The sequence below is a fragment of the Hemicordylus capensis genome, chromosome 1 (assembly GCF_027244095.1).
Source record: "Hemicordylus capensis ecotype Gifberg chromosome 1, rHemCap1.1.pri, whole genome shotgun sequence".
NCBI lineage: Eukaryota > Metazoa > Chordata > Lepidosauria > Squamata > Cordylidae > Hemicordylus > Hemicordylus capensis.
Window position 1 is genome coordinate 332,599,805 of NC_069657.1, and position 19,040 is coordinate 332,618,844.

The window sequence follows — 19,040 nt, forward strand, 5'->3', positions numbered from 1 at the left end:
AATATTTATATTTATTTGTTTGTATGTTTATTTCGGCCCAAGGCCAGCATAAATACAAGAAAAAGAAACAACAATAAAATACATAAAACATTAATACCTTCAAATATCGTATACGTGACTAATTTCATTCAAATGAAACCGGTTAATCCGAAATGCACAGCCCGACATCTCGTGCCTCAATCACTCTAAACCGAATCTTGCTTGCTATGAAAAATTTTTTTGCTACCCTCCTGTAAATGTACTCTGACTTAGCAGTAAGCAGAAAAGGGACCTTGTCCCCATCAGAAGGGCAATTAGAATTGTAATGAATTAATATTTATTTATATTTATTTTATTAAAACATTTCTGTACCGCCCAAAACTTATGTCTCTGGGCGGTTTAATAGAGGGGAGTCTCTGGGCGGTTTAATAGAGGGGAGAGAAGCTTTCCCCTTAATTCAGTATAAAATCTACATTTCAGCATCAGATGTTCCGTAGTCTCCACTTCACCGTTCTGGCAGGGGCATAATCTTTGATCATAAGGCACCTTCACAAAGCGTCCCTCCAATAACGCCGTATGAAGGGCGTTAAGTCTAGCCGCTGAAAGAGCCCTGCGATGATCCCAGTTGGAGATCCTAAATAAATATTCAGCAGGGGAATAACTAATGATTTGATCTCCTAGGAATAGGCCAGAGCCTATTTGGGCAACATCCCCAAATTTGTATACTTATCCAAACTTCTGTCTCTGGGTGGTTTACAGCAACATAAAACAGTAAAAATAAAAACCTCAAAATAATTTAAAACCACAATCTAGTTAAAAAGCTTGGGTGAAAAAATAAGTCTTCAAGGAATCTTAAAATGTTGTTGGAGATGGGGAGGCTCTTATTTCGGCAGAGATACATTCCAGAGTCTCAGGGTAGCAACAGAGAAGGCCCGTCCCTGTTTAGCCACCAGACAAGCCGGTGGCAACTGCAGACGAACCTCTCCAGATAATCTCAATAGGCATATACAAGTATACAAATTTGGTGCTCATAGAGAACACATTATCTTAAATACCCAGGGCCTAAGCTGTGTAGGGCTTTATAGGTTATAACCAGCACATTGTATTTTGCCCAGAAACGTATTGGTAGCCAAATAGCTCTTTAAGTATAGGAGAAATATGGTCTCTCCGAGATGACCCAGTGACCAACCTGGCTGCTGCATTCTGTACCTACTGCAGTTTCTGGACTACTTACAAAGGCAGCCTCACAGACTACCTCACGGACTACCTTCCGGACTACTTACAAAGGCAGCCTCACGTAGAGTGCATTGCAGTAGTCAAGTCTGCAAGGTTACCAGAATATGTACCATTGTTCTCAGGTCATTTATCTCCAGAAACGGACTCGCTGGCATATTGCTGGCTGATAGAAAGTACCTCTAGCCACTCTACCTCTACCTCTAGTGGCTAGCCACCTCTAGCCACTGCCTCAACCTGGGACACCAGGGAAAGGTTTGGCTCCAGAAGCACCCCCAGACTGTGTGCCGATTTCCTCTGGAAAAGTGTGGCCCTATCCAGAATCGGTAGGTCAAAATCATCTCCCGAGTTCTGATCCCACACAATAAGTACCTTCATCTTATCTGGATTTAGTCTCTGTTATCCCTCATCCAGCCCATCACTGTCTCCAAGCAGGCATTTAGGGAAGTTATGCCTTCTCCTGATGATCTTGACATGGAAATATGGATTTGTCATCAGCATGCTGATAATACCCTGAACCCAATCTCCTGATGATCTTTCCCAGTGATTTCTTATATATATTAAAATGCATTGGAGACCATATGGAGCCCTTGGGAAAACCATGTGAAAGTTAAGATTCTGAAGAGCAGTCTCCACGGGATGCCATCTAGAATCTGCCCAAGAGGTAGGAGTGGAAACACTGCAAAGCAGTGCCTCCCACCCCAACCCCTTCAGATGCTCCAGAAGGATACTGTGGTCAGTAGTATCGAAAGCCACCTAGTGAACCAAAAGGATCAACAGAGTCATGTTTCCTCTGCCAATTCCCTCTGCCAATTCCTAATTGGAGATTAGACAGTCTCCACCACATAGCCTTCCTAAAAGCCCATTTGAAATGGGTCTACATCAGGCCTGCACAACGTAAGGCCTGGGGATTGAATTCGGCCCGCAGGGACTATTTTACTGGCCCCCAGGTATCCTGCAGGAACACAGGAGCTGGAAACTGCCTTATAGCACCATCCTATCCATGTTTTCTCAGAAATTTGTTCCATGGTGTACCCAGTGAATCTTGCTTTTTAAAATTTTATTGGTTTTTACAATATCTTAACAATCCCATTACATCTAATTGAGTAAATATTGACTTCCCGCTCACCAATCAGCATGATTCATTAACTATACAAGTCAACCATTGCTATAGTAATTCAAAACATATATCCTACACATTGCAAACTCGATTTTACTCTACCCAACCTGCTATTATTACTAAATTTCAAACCCTGCTGAAAAATCGATATTAGAAAAATAGTTCTTTAAGTATAGTAAGAATGGTTTCCAATCTTCTTTAAAACATTCCAAGTTTCCATCCCTTATCAATACTGTAAGTTTTGCCATCTCAGCATATTCCAAATTTTTTATCAACCAATCTTCTTTTGAGGGCATTTCATTGTCCTTCCGTTTCTGGGCATATACTATTCTGGCCGCCGTGGTTGCATACATAAAAAATGTTAAGTTTCTTCTGGAAAACTCTCCTTGCATTATTCCCAGCAGGAAGGATTCTGGCCTCTTAGGAAATGTCATTTAAAAAATTTTCTTCAGCTCATTATATATCATATCCCCAAAGGTCTTTGCCTTCCTGCAAGACCACCACATATGAAAAAAGTTCCTTCACAATGTCCACATTTCCAGCATTTGTTTGGAACATTTTTATACATTAATGCTAATTTTTGGGGTGTCAAATACCACCTGTACATCATCTTATAATAATTTTCTTTTAAAGTATAACATGCAGTGAACTTTAAATCCATTTTCCATAATTTTTCCCAAGCTGCCATATCTATATTATAACCCACAGCTTGAGCCCATTTTATCATAGTCATTTTAACCACTTCATCTCTTGTCTCCTCCAAAAGCAACAGCTTATACATCTTAGAAACTAATTTTTCATCATTTTCACACAGCTCCTTCTCAAATCTCGACATTTGATCCTCAAATCTAACTTTAAGATCCTTCTTGTAGATTTTATTTATCTGATGGTACTGAAACCAGTTACTAACCAAATTTTGTACTTCAGTTAGGTTTTTTAATTTACAGCCCTGTTCTTGGAAACATAACAAATCCTTGTAGGTACCCCATTCAGGTTGCATATTTACCTCTTTACGTGCTAAAGCTTCAATCGGGGACAGCCATAATGGAGTTTTAGATTCCAACCATTTTTTATATTTTACCCGCTCTCATTAGACTCCTTCTTACATAATGATTAAGAAAATCTTTATGCACTTTACTTTTATCATACCACAGATATGAATGCCATCCAAACCTTCTATCGAATCCTTCCAAATCAAGTATTCTGGGATTTCTTAATGTTATCCATTCTTTTAACCACGTCAAACAAACAGCATCAAAATACAACCTTAAATCTGGCAGGGTAAGACCACCTCTTTCTTTAGCATCTGTTAAATCTTTAAATTTAATTCTTGGTCTTTTCCTTGCCATTGCTTGAAACAAGTTAAGGTTATATGAATAGTCTGAAAAAGAAACAGCATTTTAGGTAAAACATTCATCTTCACAACTGAAATTCTTCCCATTAAAGATAAGTTCATTCTAGTCCATCTTTGCAAGTCAGTTTTTACTGTATTCCATATTTTGATATAATTATTTGAAAACAACAAAGAGTTTTTGTTTGTCAACCATATGCCCAAATATTTAATTTTCTTCTCGACTTTCAGTTCACTTATTTCAAAAAATCTATCATTAGATTTCTGGTCCATATTTTTTGTCAACACCTTGGTTTTAGTCTTATTTATATAAAACCTGGCCAATTGGCCAAATTGTTGTATTTTTTGCAGAAGTCTTCCGATCTTCTCTAATGGATTTTCTAGGGAAAACACCACATCATCTGCAAAGGCTCTAAGTTTATACTCTTGTTTCCCAACTTTCAGGCCTTGTATTTGATCATCTTCTCTAATATTTCTACAAAGCACTTCCAGTACTAATATAAAAAGTAATGGGAAAGTGGACAGCCTTGTCTAGTTCCTTTTTGTATTTTACAATTATCTGATAATTCCCCATTTATAATAATTTTAGCGTATTGCTCCGAATAGATTGTCTTGATAGCCCTAATAAAATTATTACCAGCTCCCATTACATCCAATAGCCTCCACATAAACTGCCAGGAGACATTGTCAAATGCTTTCTCTGCATCCAGAAAGATCATATCTATCTGTTTATCATTGTGTTTTTCATAATACTCCAGTACATTCAGAACTGTTCTCACATTATCTCTTAATTGCCGTTTTGGTAAAAAACCTGCTTGATCTTCATGAATAAAAAGTCTTAATACAACCTTCATTCTCCTTACCAAAATGGCAGCAAAAAGTTTATAATCATTATTTAAGAGTGAGATTGGCCTGTAGTTCTTGACTTGCGTTAAATCTTGATCCGGTTTTGGAATTACCTCAATATTAGCATACTTCCAAGACTCCGACATAATTCCTCTTTGCAAAATATCATTCATCATCCATTGCAAAGGCTGTAGTAAAATGTAGTATGCATTTTGTTGTATAAAAAAACCTCTCATAACCGCTTTTCCAGCATCCCAAACTATCTTATTGTCCATTCCTTGGTTTAAATTCAGTTCAAAATAGTCCTTTATCTTCCTTTTGGCTTCTCCACAACTTCCGCTTTTTTCAGCAAGTATTCATTCAGTCTCCAGCAAAAGGAAACCATTCCCTCCTTCTTCCATGTAAAGCAAATTGCATTATGATCTGAAAAGGTTCTGGGCAAAATATCCATTCTTTTTATACATGGCATAATAGATTTAGATGTCCAGACCATATCTATCCTTGAATGAGATTTGTATCTTTCAGAGAAATAAGTATATTCCTTTGCATTTGAGTTTTTAATTCTCCACTAGTTATAGAGATCCATATATTCTACTAAACCAAAAAAAGCTTTAGGTAGCCTGCCTTGCAGATTCCTTTCAGACGTATCAGACTTTCTATCCAAGGATGTAGAGACAACTCCATTAAAATCTCCCAGTAGGACTAAATTCGCATTCGATAACTTAGCCATCTTCTGTTCTAGATATTTATAAAATTCTACCTTTTTTTCATTGGGTGCATAAATTCCAATTATCACCGTTTTGATTCCGGAAACTAAGATTTCCAAAGCTAGCACCCTACCTTCTTCATCTTTAAAAATCAACTTGGGTTCAAATTGTTGTTTCACGTAAAGCACTACCCCTCTTTTTTTCTTTTCTTATCAGAGGAAACAAATTCTTCTCCCAAGGCCTTATTAACCAAATATTTTCTGTCTTGTTTTCTAATAGTGTCTCTTGTAAGCATACAATGTCCAAGCTTTGTTCTTTAAGGAAATGGAAAACTTTTGCCCTTTTGGTTTTGTTATTCAACCCATTAACGTTCCATGAAGCTATTTTATAATCCATCTTGGCTAGTTAGAATTATGTGTTGAAGGAACGGTGTACCCAGTGAATCTTACTCCCATGTAAGTATGCCTAGGATTGCACCCTGAAAGCAACATCAACTTAGGCAGGGGCATAACTAGGTTGGAGTGGGCCCTGAGACAAGATTCGTAAATGGCCCCCCCATTAAATGACTTCACAAGGAAGATCGGGTAGGTGCTGGGTGGGGGAGAGCCTCTGAGGGGCCCCCCCAAGGCCTCCCCCTACCTAATTGTAGTTACGCCCCTGAACTTAGGGAAAGGAGAGGACTTGACATTTGTTTGGGCTGGTGTGCACTCCAGGGGCCCCACTGATTGAGCAGGGACAGGACCTATTTTCTGGCCACTATCCTTGGTTAAAACTATGGGTCCATTGACAGGGGGAATAGATCCACAAGTAACTAATAATATTTTTAATTTTAATGTAATAATGTGCTTAAAATGGACCTCGGCCCCTGCACGCCAAGCTGTGGGTGGTTCCGGCCCACTGGGGCATTTTTGTTGTGCAGCCCTGGTCTACATAATCAATTTCCTCCAAGACTGCCTGGAGTTGAGCGGTCACCATCCTCTCAATCACCTTGCCCAGCCACAGAAGGATGGACAGGCCTATAGTTGCTTGTCTCTGAGGGATCCAATGCAGGCTTCTTCAGCAGAGGACTAATGATTGCCTCCTTAAGGCAAGGAGGTATCCTGTCCTCCTTCAGAGAAGTATTTATAATATCTACCAGGCTTTCTACAACAACCCCTCTGCTGGATAGTATAAGCCATGTTGGACAAGGGTCAGGAGAACAGGTGGTAGGTCATACCATTCCAAGCAGCTTGTCCACATCCTCAGGAGTCACAAACTGGAACTGATCCAGCCTAACCACATAAGACAAATTGCTGGACACCGCCGCATTGGACTCTGCAATAATTGTGGGATCTGAGTCCAAGTTGGCCTGAATAGGAGAGATTTTATCTACAAAGAACTCATTTAAAATGTCACAGCAGGTAATTGATGGTTCCAAATTCTGATTCAAGGGAGGAGGGGGATGTACTAGGCCTCTCACATCCTGAACAGCTCTGCTGAGCGTGAGCTTGTGGATGCAATATGGGCAGAAAATAACCACTTCTTTGTTGCATGCACTGACTGAGCATAGATCTTCAAATGCTCTCTCCATTATATTCTGACGGATTTGAGTTGTCTTTCTCCACTTGTGCTCCAGTTGTCTACCTTGCTGCCTCAGTCCCCATAGTTCTTCCATGTACCAAGGGGCCAGTTTTGAAGCGGGTCAGAGAGGACACTTTCAGGGAATATATTTCAGGGCTGCTGAGGATTGTGTAGTTAACCTCTGCTCTGCTTTCTCTCCGCTTTTCAAAAGAACCAGTGTGTTATGGTGGTTAGAGTGTTTGACCAGGATTAGGGAAACCCAGATTCAAACACCCACTTGGCCATGGAGCTAACTGGGTGAATCTGGGCCAGTCACTTTCTCTCCTGAATCTGCCTCAGTGGATGAAATGGTTGCAAAGATTAAATGGGGGAGAGCTTTGTTTGCTGCCCTGAGAGACAGGGAGACTCTTGCGCATATCCCATCTTCCATGCATCTACAAATCCACTTCAGCTTACCAGTGGCATGTGCCCCCAGTCCTCCAGTGAGCAGAACATCCAGCACCACACATATCTCTTCTTCAGAGCTGTCATTTCCACTGCCATTGTTGAGAAGTAAGAAATCCTTTCTGAACAGTAGGAAATGGTTCTCATGGTTTCTTACCATCTCCATATCCTAGTGCAAATGATAGAAGGCCCACCTCTTTCCTAAGCCCTCTGCCTATGTGCCAGGAAACGATCTGAGGGAAGAGAAGGGACTGGTGATGACCACAAATAATGCTTGGCTAGTGAGTGAAAATGAAACAATGGTGGAGGTAGGGAATCAAGGATCAGTTCCTCAAGCCTTCTGTATAGGACAACAGCTCTTAATAGTCATCTCTGTCATGAGGCCTGTGGACAGCCAATTATTTGATAATAAATAATGAAATTGTGGGGTGAGGACTACTTGCCCCTCGTGTTTTCTTTGCCCTTGCAATCTCCTTTCCCTCCTCCTATTGCCAATGTAGTCTACCTATTGCGCCAGCTCCCTTGTCCCTTGTCAGACTCTGCGATGTTACAGTGTGACACATTTCCCACCAGCATTCAGAAATTTGGTGGTAGCTGCTTCCTACTTGGTTGTAGCAATACTGTAATTTTATTTTTTAATGAAAGGTGATGTATATTTATTCATATTTTACATGAATCTTGATGTTTAAGCCAATGCTTTATGGAACCGTTGGGTAAGCATGGTTCCAAAGGTTACCTGCAATCTTGTTTAGCAGCAATACTAAGTTTGTCAGTGTACTCCATCATAGGGAAGAATTCTCATTTTAAAAATTGATTAGAACACTGAATATGGCTAGTGGACTAGCTTTGACTAAATTCATTATATTATTCTAGATTAAAGAAGATATAAAGTGGTTATGTACCTCAAGATTATGTAGGTTATTTGTAAAGTAGGGTTATTTGCAAAGTAGACTAGCATGAATTCTTAATTTACATTAATGTTCTATTAATGATGGATTTGGAGAAGGTCCTGTACTGGAGAGGTCACATATTCCTTTTCTAAGACCTTCTGCAGATGATAGCCTAACTATAGACTAATTGTGAGTGTCATGTGGGCTTGCATGCTTCCTCTCCCTCCACTCTCACATGGTTTCCTTCCCCCTTCACTGTTGGAGAATTATGGTGAACTAGTGTTTTGAAGCCCGTTAAAATAACGGGCGCTAGTATGGAGCCTGTTTTAGAGCTCTTCCCTGGGGCTCGACCCCAGCAGCAGCACTTGAGACCCAGAGGTAAGCCTGCCTGCCCATCTCCCCCACCCACCCCAGAAACATCACCCCAGCCCCCAAGTCAAAAGCCTCAGCCCCCTTCCTCTCCCCTCCTTTGGGTCTGTTCCAGCCCCACCTTCCCTGCTCGACGACTGTCTCTCTCTCTCTCTCTCTCAACCTGCTGCTGCCACTCCTTCTACGCAGCTCAGCAGCACCCCCGCCCCCTCACTTTTCTTCGCATCGGGTTCCGGGTTCTCTGGGCGAGGCGGCGGCTCTGCAGCCGTCTCAGCTGGCTTCCCTCACCGCCTCCTTCCACCTCCACCTTGTCAGCTACATACCTCCCGCCGCCGCCCCCTCAGCCCGCTCGCTTTTCTTCCCACCGGGTTCCGGGAGCCGCTGTTCTCTGCTGCTCTTTGGCCGCCGCCATCTTCCCCCTCCTCGCGGCCGGGCCGTTTCGGCCGCTACCGTCTTTCCCCTACCAGCGGCCAGCCCGGTCCCACCGCCTCCGTCTCTCGTCTCCCCAGTCCCGCCGCCTCTGTCTCTCGCCTCCCCGCGGCCAACATGGCCGTCTGTTGCCTGTGTCCATTTTGACTTGGCCGTTTTGCGCATGCGCTGCGCGCATGCGCAGAACAGTGGAGGGAGGCACGAACACACGCTTGGTGTCCGTCCACGGACGGACACCAAGCGTTTTATTAGAGAGGATCATTCCACCTGCACTGATCATCTTGCTAATCCTCATTAGCCTTAAGTACAGTTGCAAAGCTGATTCTGAGCATGGCTTCAAACTGTGTTTAGCAAAAATGTCAGTGGTGACGTACAGTGAAAACTGAAATGTTCAGGGAAATGCTCACATGAGAGGCGATGAGGAGCTCAGAAGCCTTGCAGTGCTTCCAGTCTCCAAGTCGTCATATGGTGTATTGGGTATCATTAAATCTACACTAAGCCTAAGTGAACACAAATAACGTTCTAAGAAATTTATGGTCAACTATAATGTGCTAAATCTAGTCCCATACCTTAACTCTCACTTCTACATGGTTTACCTTAAGAATTAGTTAGTCCTGGAAATTTTTTCGTCCCCACTGGTCTGAATGTTTCCTATGCCCTTCATCTAATTGTGGGCATAATCCACACCTTTATGAATAAAATACCAGGGTTTTCCACAACTTCACCCTCTCCCCTTCTGTTGTGCCCCTGGATCCAGCCAATGACATAGCTAGAGGCCTAGTTAAACTGAGAGAAGGATTATGATTATACTGCAGTCAGCTCCTGGTGTGCTTAACTAGCAACTGTCTTTGAGATGTAATACATTGCAGATTGATTGGAAAACTTTTTCTTGCCTGTACACTGTATTACAACTTTTCCAAATCTAGGCTCCACCATATTCACCTGCTTGTAAGAGTGAAAAGGTTGTTGGCCCCTGGTCCAAGGTGGCAAATTACATCAAGCACTTGGCAAGAGGTGTTAAAACTATTTTTATTTATGTATTTGGGATATTTGTATTCTGCCCCAAACTCTATATTGGGGTGGTTTACAGCAAACATAAAACAAATTAAAAAATTAAAAGAGTGGGTGACAAAGTGGCAAATGCGGTTCAGCGTTGGCAAGTGTAAAGTGATGCACATTGAGATGAAAAACCCCAACTTCAAGTATACGCGGATGGGATCTGAGCTGTCGGTGACGGACCAGGAGAGGGATCTTGAGGTCGTGGTGGACAGCTTGTTGAAAGTGTTGACTCAATGTGTGGCAGCTGTGAAAAAAGCCAAATCTATGCTAGGGATCATTAGGAAGGGGATTGAAAATAAAACTGCTAATATTATAATGCCCTTATACAAAACTATGGTGGCCACACCTGGAGTACTGCGTACAATTCTGGTCACCACATCTAAATGAGGACATTGTAGAACTTGAAAAGGTGCAGAAGAGGGCAACCAAGATGATCAGGGGCCTAGAGTACCTTTCTTATGAGGCAAGGGTACAATACCTGGTTCTATTTAGTTTAGAAAAAAAGATGAGTGCGGGGAGACATGATAGAGGTCTACAAAATCACGCATGGTGTGGAGAAAGTGGTTAGAGAGAAATTATTCTCTCTCACACATAACACTAGAACCAGGGGTCATCCCATGAAATTGATTGCCAGGAAATCTAGGACCAACAAATGGAAGTACTCTTTCACACAATGCATAATCAACTTGTGGAATTCTCTTCCACGAGATGTGGTGACAGCTAGGGATGTGCACGAACTGGTTCACAGGCCATGTTGTTGGCGGCGGGGGGTGCATGCGTGCATGTTACTTCTGCATTTGGGCACCAACAAGGGGGCAGTGGCGGCAGGGAGGACTGCTGCTGCCCCGAAGATTTTGCCAAAAACTACAGTGCCGGAGGGAGAAAAGCAGCTGGAGGGGTGAGTACAACCCCCCATCCTTAAAGCAAGACACACACACCCCGGCGTTGGACCGCGCCTCCACTGTCCATGCACATCACTAGTGACAGCCGACAACCTAGATGGCTTTAAGAGGGGTTTGGATAACCTTATGGAGAAGAGTTCTATCATCGGCTACTAGTTGGAGAGCTAAAGTTCACCTCCAGCCTCAAAGGCAGGATACCTCTGAGTACCAGTTGCAGGGGAGTAACAGCAGGAGAGAGGGCATGCCCTCAACTCCTGCCTGTGGCTTCCAGCAGCATCTGGTGGGCCACTGTGTGAAACAGGACACTGGACTAGATGTGCCTGATCCAGCAGGACTGTTCTTATGTTCTTGAGTTTAAAACCAAAATTCTAATTATAAATTTTGGATGAATAAATGTGTCTTAAGAGTCTCTTTAAAAGCTGTCAAAGGATGGGGAGGCACTTATTTAAGCAGGGAACACATTTTATAGCCTCAAGGTGGCAACAGAGAAGGCCCACCTCTGTAGATGGACCTCTCTGAATGAGCTCAATGGGCAGTGGGGCTCATAACAAAGAAGTTGGTCATTTAAATACCCTGGGTCTAAACTGTTTAGGGCTTTATAGGTTATAACCAACACTTTGTATTTTGCCCAGAAACATATTGGTAGCCAGTGTAATACTTTTAATATAGGTGTAATGTGGTCTCTTTGAGATGACCCAGGGACCAACTTGGCTGCCGCGCTCTGCACCAGTTGCAGTTTCTGGACTGTAAACAAAGGCAATCCCACATAGAGTGCATTGCAGTAAAGTAGGTTACCAAAGTCTGTAGGTTACCAAAGTCTGTAGGTTACCAGAATATGCACTATGTTCTGAGGTTGTTTATCTCAAGAAACGGATGCATCTGGTGTATCAGCCGAATACTTCTGGCTATTGCCTCAACTTGAGATACAAGTGAGAAGTATCCAGAAACACTCCCAGATTTCATACTTGTTTCATCTGGGAGAGTATAACCCCATCCAGGACAGAACTATAGAAGTTCATTACTTGATTCCCAAATAAGCAGAATTTCTGCTTTATGTTTTGTTTTGCTTTCCCAACTCTTAAAATAGGTACATGTTTTTCATTACTTTATGCTTTTGTCCGTAATTAATGTATTTTGTGTCCTATATTTTTAACTGCTATTCATTAACAAAGTGTTCTTCCCATAGAGGAATGGGATAAATGGTCCCTGTCTATTAATTATTGTACTAGTGAGAACTGTTTACATGTCTTTGAAAGAATAAGAGAGAGCTCGAGATATGTGAACAGAATGATGAAATTCATTCATTGAGTAGATGTGGAACAGACTACAGTTCATTCACTAAGGAATACTCAGGCAGAAGTTAATTTGCCAGTATTGATGAGCTGCCCAATTTTTAATATTTTATGTATGAAAAAGGGACAATAAAAGCTAGTGAGTCTTTGCTTCCTCTAGTCACTGTTGACTGGTGTACTGCTGTATAATAGGTGTATTCTCAGTGCTAGAAGTGTAAACTCTCAAGGTCTCCTGGCACACCATGGTGCAACATTTCTAACTCAATAGCAAATCAGTATAGCAAATGTGATCACACTTATTTTATAGTCTCCCCTCCCATGAATATGAGTTTTTTAAATTAAAAAAATCCTTCTAGGTTATATAACCTTTCTTTAGCTTCTTAGTATAATAGTTTGTAACTCAGTATAATACTGTCATATTTATACTGTCACTCAGTGTAATAGTGACTTCTGCTAACTGGGTAAAGAGACACCTTTTTAACATGGTTATTCTCTTTATTTAGCAGGGGGAGAGTAACTGTCCCTATCCACCCCCAGCACAGTACCAGCAGTGACTGTTGCTGGTGTCTATCTTATGTTTCTTTTTAGATTGTGAGCACTTTGGGGACAGGGATCCATTATTTATGTATGTATGTATGTAAACCGCTTTGAAAACTTTTGTTGAGAAGCGGTATATAAATATTTGTTGTAGTAATGTACGCTCAGCTGTAATTCTGTAATTTAGATCTAGTTGTTTGTGTTGGATGTACTCATTTCCTAAAGCTTCTGTTTCATTTTTTTGATTAGGACTTATTATTTATTATTAAAAATTTTATACCGCCCTTCCAAAAGGCTCAGGGCGGTTTACATTAAAACACCATTAAAATCAGTTAATAATTAAAACAATTATAAAGGCATTAAAACAATGATTAACAATTAAAAACAACATAAAACAACAATTAAATAGAACAATTTAAAAACAAGTTTTAAAAAACTAAGAAAGCCTGGTTGAAGAGATGTGTTTTCAGAAGTTTTTTTTTTTAAATTGCCAGAGATGAGGAGGCTTGTATCCCAGCAGGGAGTGCATTCCACAATCTCGGGGCAGCAGCCGAGAAGGCCCATCTCTGTGTAGCCACCAAACGGGTTGGCGGCAACTGGAGATGGATCTCATCAAATTATCTCAATGGGTGGTTGGGGCTCATAGCGGAGAAGACACACTCTGAAATACCCAGGGCCTAAGCCGTTTAGGGCTTTGTAAGTTATAACTAGAACTTTGTATTTTGCCCGGAAACCTATTGGCAGCCAGTGTAACTCCATCAACAGAGGAGTAATGTGGTCTCTCCAAGATGACCGAGAGACCAACCTGACTGCCGCATTCTGAACTAACTGAAGTTTCCAGACTACGCACAAAGGCAGCCCCACATAGAGCTCATTACAGAAGTCAAGTCTGGAGGTTACCAACAAATGTACCACTGTTTTGAGGTTATTGAGCTCAAGAAATGGACACACCTGGCATATCAGCCGAAGCTGATAGAAAGCACCCCTGGCCACCGCCTCAACCTGAGAAACCAAGGAGAGGCATTGATCCAGAAGTACTCCCAGACTGTGAACCTGTTCCTTTTGGGGAAGTGTGACCCTATCTAGAACAGGGAGATCAAAATCGTCTCTAGAATTCTCACCCCTCACAATAAGTACCTCCGTCTTATCTGGATTCAGCTTCAGTTTATTCTCCCTCATCCAGCCCATTACTGCTTCCAGGCAGGCATTTAGAGAGGATATGCCAACTCTTGAAGAAGCTGACATGGAGAAGTAGATCTGAGTGTCATCAGCATACTGATAACACCTGGTTCCAAATCCCCTGATGATCTCTCCCAGTGGTTTCATGTAGATGTTAAAAAGCATTGGAGAAAGTATGGAGCCTTGGGGGACACCATACTTAAGCTCAGATTTTGAAGAGCAACAATCTCCCATCGACACCATCTGGAATCTGTCCAAGAGGTAGGAGCGGAAGCACTGTAAAACAGTGCTCCCATCCCCAACCCCTTCAGACGTTCCAGAAGGATACTAAGGTCAATAGTATCAAAAGCTGCCGAGAGATCCAAAAGGACCAACAGAGTCACACTTCCTCTGTCAATTCCCAATTGGAGATCATCCATCAGGCCGACCAAGGCAGTCTCCACCTCATAGCCCACCCGAAAACCAGTTTGAAATGGTCTAGATAATCAGTTTCCTCCAAGACCGCCTGGAGCTGAGAGGCCACCACCCTCTCAATTACCTTGCCCAGCCATGGGAGATTGGAAACTGGCCTATAATTGCTCAACTCTGAGGGATCTAACGCAGGCTTCTTTAGAAGAGGTCTAATAATTGCCTCCTTGAGACAATGAGGCATCCTGCCCTCCCTCAGAGAAGCATTTATGATTTCTACCAGGCCGCCTACAACAGCCTCTCTGCTAGATAGAATAAGCCATGTTGGACAAGGGTCAAGAGAACAAGTGGTAGGCCTCACTGATCCAAGCAGTTTGTCCACATCCTCAGGAGTCACAAACTGAAATTGATCTAGTCGAATCGTATAAGAGGAATTGTTTGACACCTTGTTCAGACATCAAATTAATTGTGGAATCTCTATCTAAGTCGGCCCGAATCCGAGAGATTTTGTCTGCGAAAAATCCATTAAACACATCACAGTGGGTGACTGATGCTTCCAAATTCTGGTTCAAGGGAGCGGGGGCAGATACTAGCTCCCTCACAACCCTGAACTCTGTTGGATGTGAACTCTCAGAAGCAATACGGGCAGAAAATAATTGCTTCTTTGCTGCACGTATTGCCTGAGCATAGATCTTTAAGTGTGCTCTATGTCGTAATCTGTCGGATTCGAGTCGAGTCTTTCTCCACTTGCGCTCCAGTCGCTTACCTTGCCGCTTCAGCCCCCGTATACCTTCCGTATACCAAGGGGCCAATTTTGAAGCGGGTCAGAGGCTGAGGATGATGGGAGTTGTAGTCCAACAACATCTGGGGGCCCAAGGTTAAGAAACCCTGATCTAGAGTTATCAGTGTCTGGCTGTGTTTAGTACTTCCAGATACAATGTAGTTGCAACTAACAAATTAGATGGTGTTGAAGTTGCTGGTTTTCTACATTTGTTCAGAGGCTTTTCTTGGTTAACCTTGACTGAACCTGTGTACTGCTGTTACTGCAAATAGCTGCTTAATTTGGTGGCATACCAACTACTGCCCAAAATATGATGTTGGTTTACTGCAACATTTAAACCCTTGCTTTCTAATTGACAACTAAATCAGCTTACAAAAATGTTACTACACTGGAGTCTTCTGATAACATCAAAATAAGCAATTAAACCAAATACATCATTGCGTGGACTTCAGATTTCAGTCCAACCAGCACTACAGACATATACTGGTTAAAGATGTTGAGGAGTATTAGTTGATGACTGAAATGTTTATCCCTCTCTTGCTTAGTTGTGTAGCATTTTTATTTTTGTTGACGTGGTAATGGACAGGAACATATAACTGCTTTATTAGCTCATCTGTTTCCAAAGGTTTGTAAACTCATTGTTATATAGAAGAAACCAATTTCCTTTATTTGGGCTTGCAAATGATAGAAGGCTTGAGAAAGGGAACAAACCCTTTTTAAAGTGCCATAAAGATTAGTTTTTTTTTGTGTTAGTCTGTTCTTAATAATATTATACACATCATGTGAAAAGAATGCAGCCTTGACACTTAATCGAAAAGACTGAAAACATAGGTATTGTAATGGTACAGGAGAAATGTACTACATTCTTAATGGATCCACGCAATTCCCTGAATAGGTCAGAATACCTTTTTATAATGCAGGCTATCACTTGTCAAATTGAGGGTTCATAAAATGCCCAAATATCATCTGGAGCAGAATTTATTAACCTTGGGCCCCTAGATGATGTTGGACTACAACTCCCATCATCCCCAGACACAGCCTTTGTGGCTGAGGATGATGGGAGTTGTAGTCCAACAACATCTGGGGGCCCAAGGTTAAGAAACCCTGATCTAGATTTATCAGTGTCTGGCTGTGTTTATGCTAGAATAGTCTCTCTTTTGGTATGACTGCATTCAGGCAATCTATATATTTAATTCTCTTACGGCTGACTGAGGAGAGAACTGCGTGGGGATGTTTGGCAAACTCCGCCCCCGCTGCAGCCACGATCAATGAAAAGGCAGCGGCAGAGCTGCTGCTCAGCACTGGGACAGACAACGGGCTTAGGAGGTGATGCGGCAGTGGCATGGCCACCCAAAAATGGCTGCCTGCCTGGCTGGGAGGGAGGGTGGCGGGCAGAGGAGGAGGCCGCTGGCGGGCTTAGGAGGAGGCGTGGGGGGAGAAGCGGCCTGGCAGGGAGCGGGGAGAAGTGCCCTGATAGTGATGCAGTCCTTAATGTCAAAGTAAAATCATAGCATTTTGAGATAAGTGTATTTCAATTTACAATATCAAAAAGACCACTTTGAATAATCTGTGATGTCTCATTTGAATTATGTACAGCAATTAAATTACAGTAAATATAGCAATTTAAATGTGTGCCGGGTATGTCAAAAGGGAGTAAAAAGGTCTTTGACACCCTCTTCTGCATCTTGTTTACCAGCAGTGAAATCAGTGAGGGGTTCTGATATACCCCACCTGAGATTACCGTCTGTAGCATGGGTGCCATTGTGGAGAAACCTGGCCCTTGCAGTTCTCACACAAGCAAAGGTTGGGCCACAGAATGAAGCTTTTCCTTTCAGATCTAAGGCCACAGGGAGAAAAGGTTCTTTGTTCTGTTGTTGTTGTTGTTGTTGTTTTAATAGTACCATTAACAGCTTCAGAAGTTATCAAATTTTTAAATTGGATCTGGAAGCAAACAGATAGTGCAGATTAGGGATGTGCACGGAACCACGGAGGCGTGGTCCGGCACTGGGGGGAGTGTGGCTTTTAAGAGCGGGAGGGTAGTACTCCCCCACCGCCACCGCTCTTCCCCCTCCATCACTGGACTTTTCTAAAATGTTTTTGGGGTGGCAGAGTTCCTCCCTGCTGCCCCTGCCCCCGTTGTTGTCTTCCAAGTTTACAAGCAGTAAAAGCTGGCGCCATGCATGTGCCTGTTGCGGCGTGCGCCTCTTGCGGCCACCGGCGTGCGCGCACCACATACATCATTGTTTTTACAAGCTTTTGTTTACAAGCATTGTTTACAAGCTTTTACTGCTTGTAAACTTGGAAGACAACGACGGGGGCAGGGGTGGCAGGGAGGAACTCTGCCACCCCAAAAACATTTCAGAAAAGTCCACCGCCGGAGGGGGGAGAGCGGCGGGGGGTAAGTACTACCCCCCCACCCTTAAATCCACTCTTCCCCCGAACCGCCGGACCGGCCGAATTCTGGACCGGTCCGGAGGCCTTTTGCATGGCCCCGGACCGGTCTGTGCACACTCCTAGTGCAGATGAGTTGAGATATGAATAGTATTATTGCGTAGAATTTATTTAAATACTTATATCCAGTTTTTCATTTAAAATTATCCTTTAGGACAGCCCAAGGTCTTTGTGCACCTGAGATGAGGGTACAGATGCCCTCCTGCTAGGATGCACTCCACCCCCCACCTATTTCTCCACTGCAGAGGCGGAGGCACAACTTCCCCTCCTCCCCTGCCTGCCCCAGGTATGCCTTCTTTCCCATTGTGGTATGTTCCATTCAGGCACCACCACTGCAGCAGCTCTTTGTCTCCACTTTCCTTCTTGAAGAGGAATTGGAGAGGGGTGGGGAGAGAATGCAGTCCACTGTCTTCTCCAAAGCCTGTTTTGGGAGGATGGGGAGTATGGAGCTAAGCTGCAGGAGCAGACCGTGTCTGTGTGAAGTGCACCCAAGCAGTGCAGGGTGGGGTAGGAAAGAGAGGATCCTGTGCATCCAGTGATGCAAGGTGGATGTCAGGAGGAAAGGCCTCTGTGGACAGGCAGGCAGATGGGTGACTCCTGCAGAGGTGGGGTGGTAGCTCCTGCCTTTGTGCGATGAGGCAGTCATCTCAATCCTGGTAAGGCTGACCTGTTGTTTAAGCATCCTAGATGTAAGCTCTTTAGGATTTTAAAAGTACTCACCAGTGCTTTAAATTGGGGCCCAGAAACAGAAGAGAAGCCAGTGTTTATCTCTGAGAATTGTATACCATTAAGAGGAGGAAAAACTAGCAGGCAGTGCTTTCTAGACTTTAATTAAACAGCTACAGTGTATTCTTTGTGTTCCATAAATGCTGGTTTTTGTGAGTGTTTAGGAATATGAACAGCAACAACAAGGGACTGGTTTATGTTCCCTAAGGCTTGTAGATCATTAACCTGCCTTATAGGAAATGATCGTTTATATAGTATACATATTAGGAGGCTTTATCCCCATTACATGCTAGTCACACTATGGTAATAGAATCATAGACTTGGAAGGGTGCCTTGTAGGCCATCTAATCCGGTGTTTCCCAATATTTTTATCTTGTGGCACACTTAAATCCCCCACCCCAAAATTAGCCCCTCCCCCTCTTTTGCCACAGTGAAACTGCTTAATGATATTTATTTGTTTTAGGAGCTGGCTAACTCCTTTATACATGCTGATTGAGTTGGCTCCAAAGACCATGAGCTTTAGTGCCCAGCTTTTGGAGCCAGTTTGCTCCCTTATGCATTGGGAAGGACATGCGCTTCCAAGTACATTATGGGGCAAATCAGTTCCTAGCACAGGACATTTAAACTCCCCACTTCTGGAGTTGAATCGGCATGTTGCACTGGTTGGGAATTGGTGATATGATACAATCCTCTGCTTGATGCTGGAAATCCAGAGCTAGAGCATTCCCGTTTGACTGTCTAGACTTGATGCAAAGGAGAGATCCCCCATCCCACCCC

The 19,040-nt window shown here is 42.9% G+C and overlaps 1 protein-coding gene across 1 annotated transcript in view; it reads left to right on the forward strand.

Moving 5' to 3' along the window:
- The window catches only part of CDC40 (cell division cycle 40), a 105,161-nt gene that overhangs the window by 1,485 nt on the left and 84,636 nt on the right, over positions 1-19,040 (forward strand). The window lies entirely within an intron of this gene.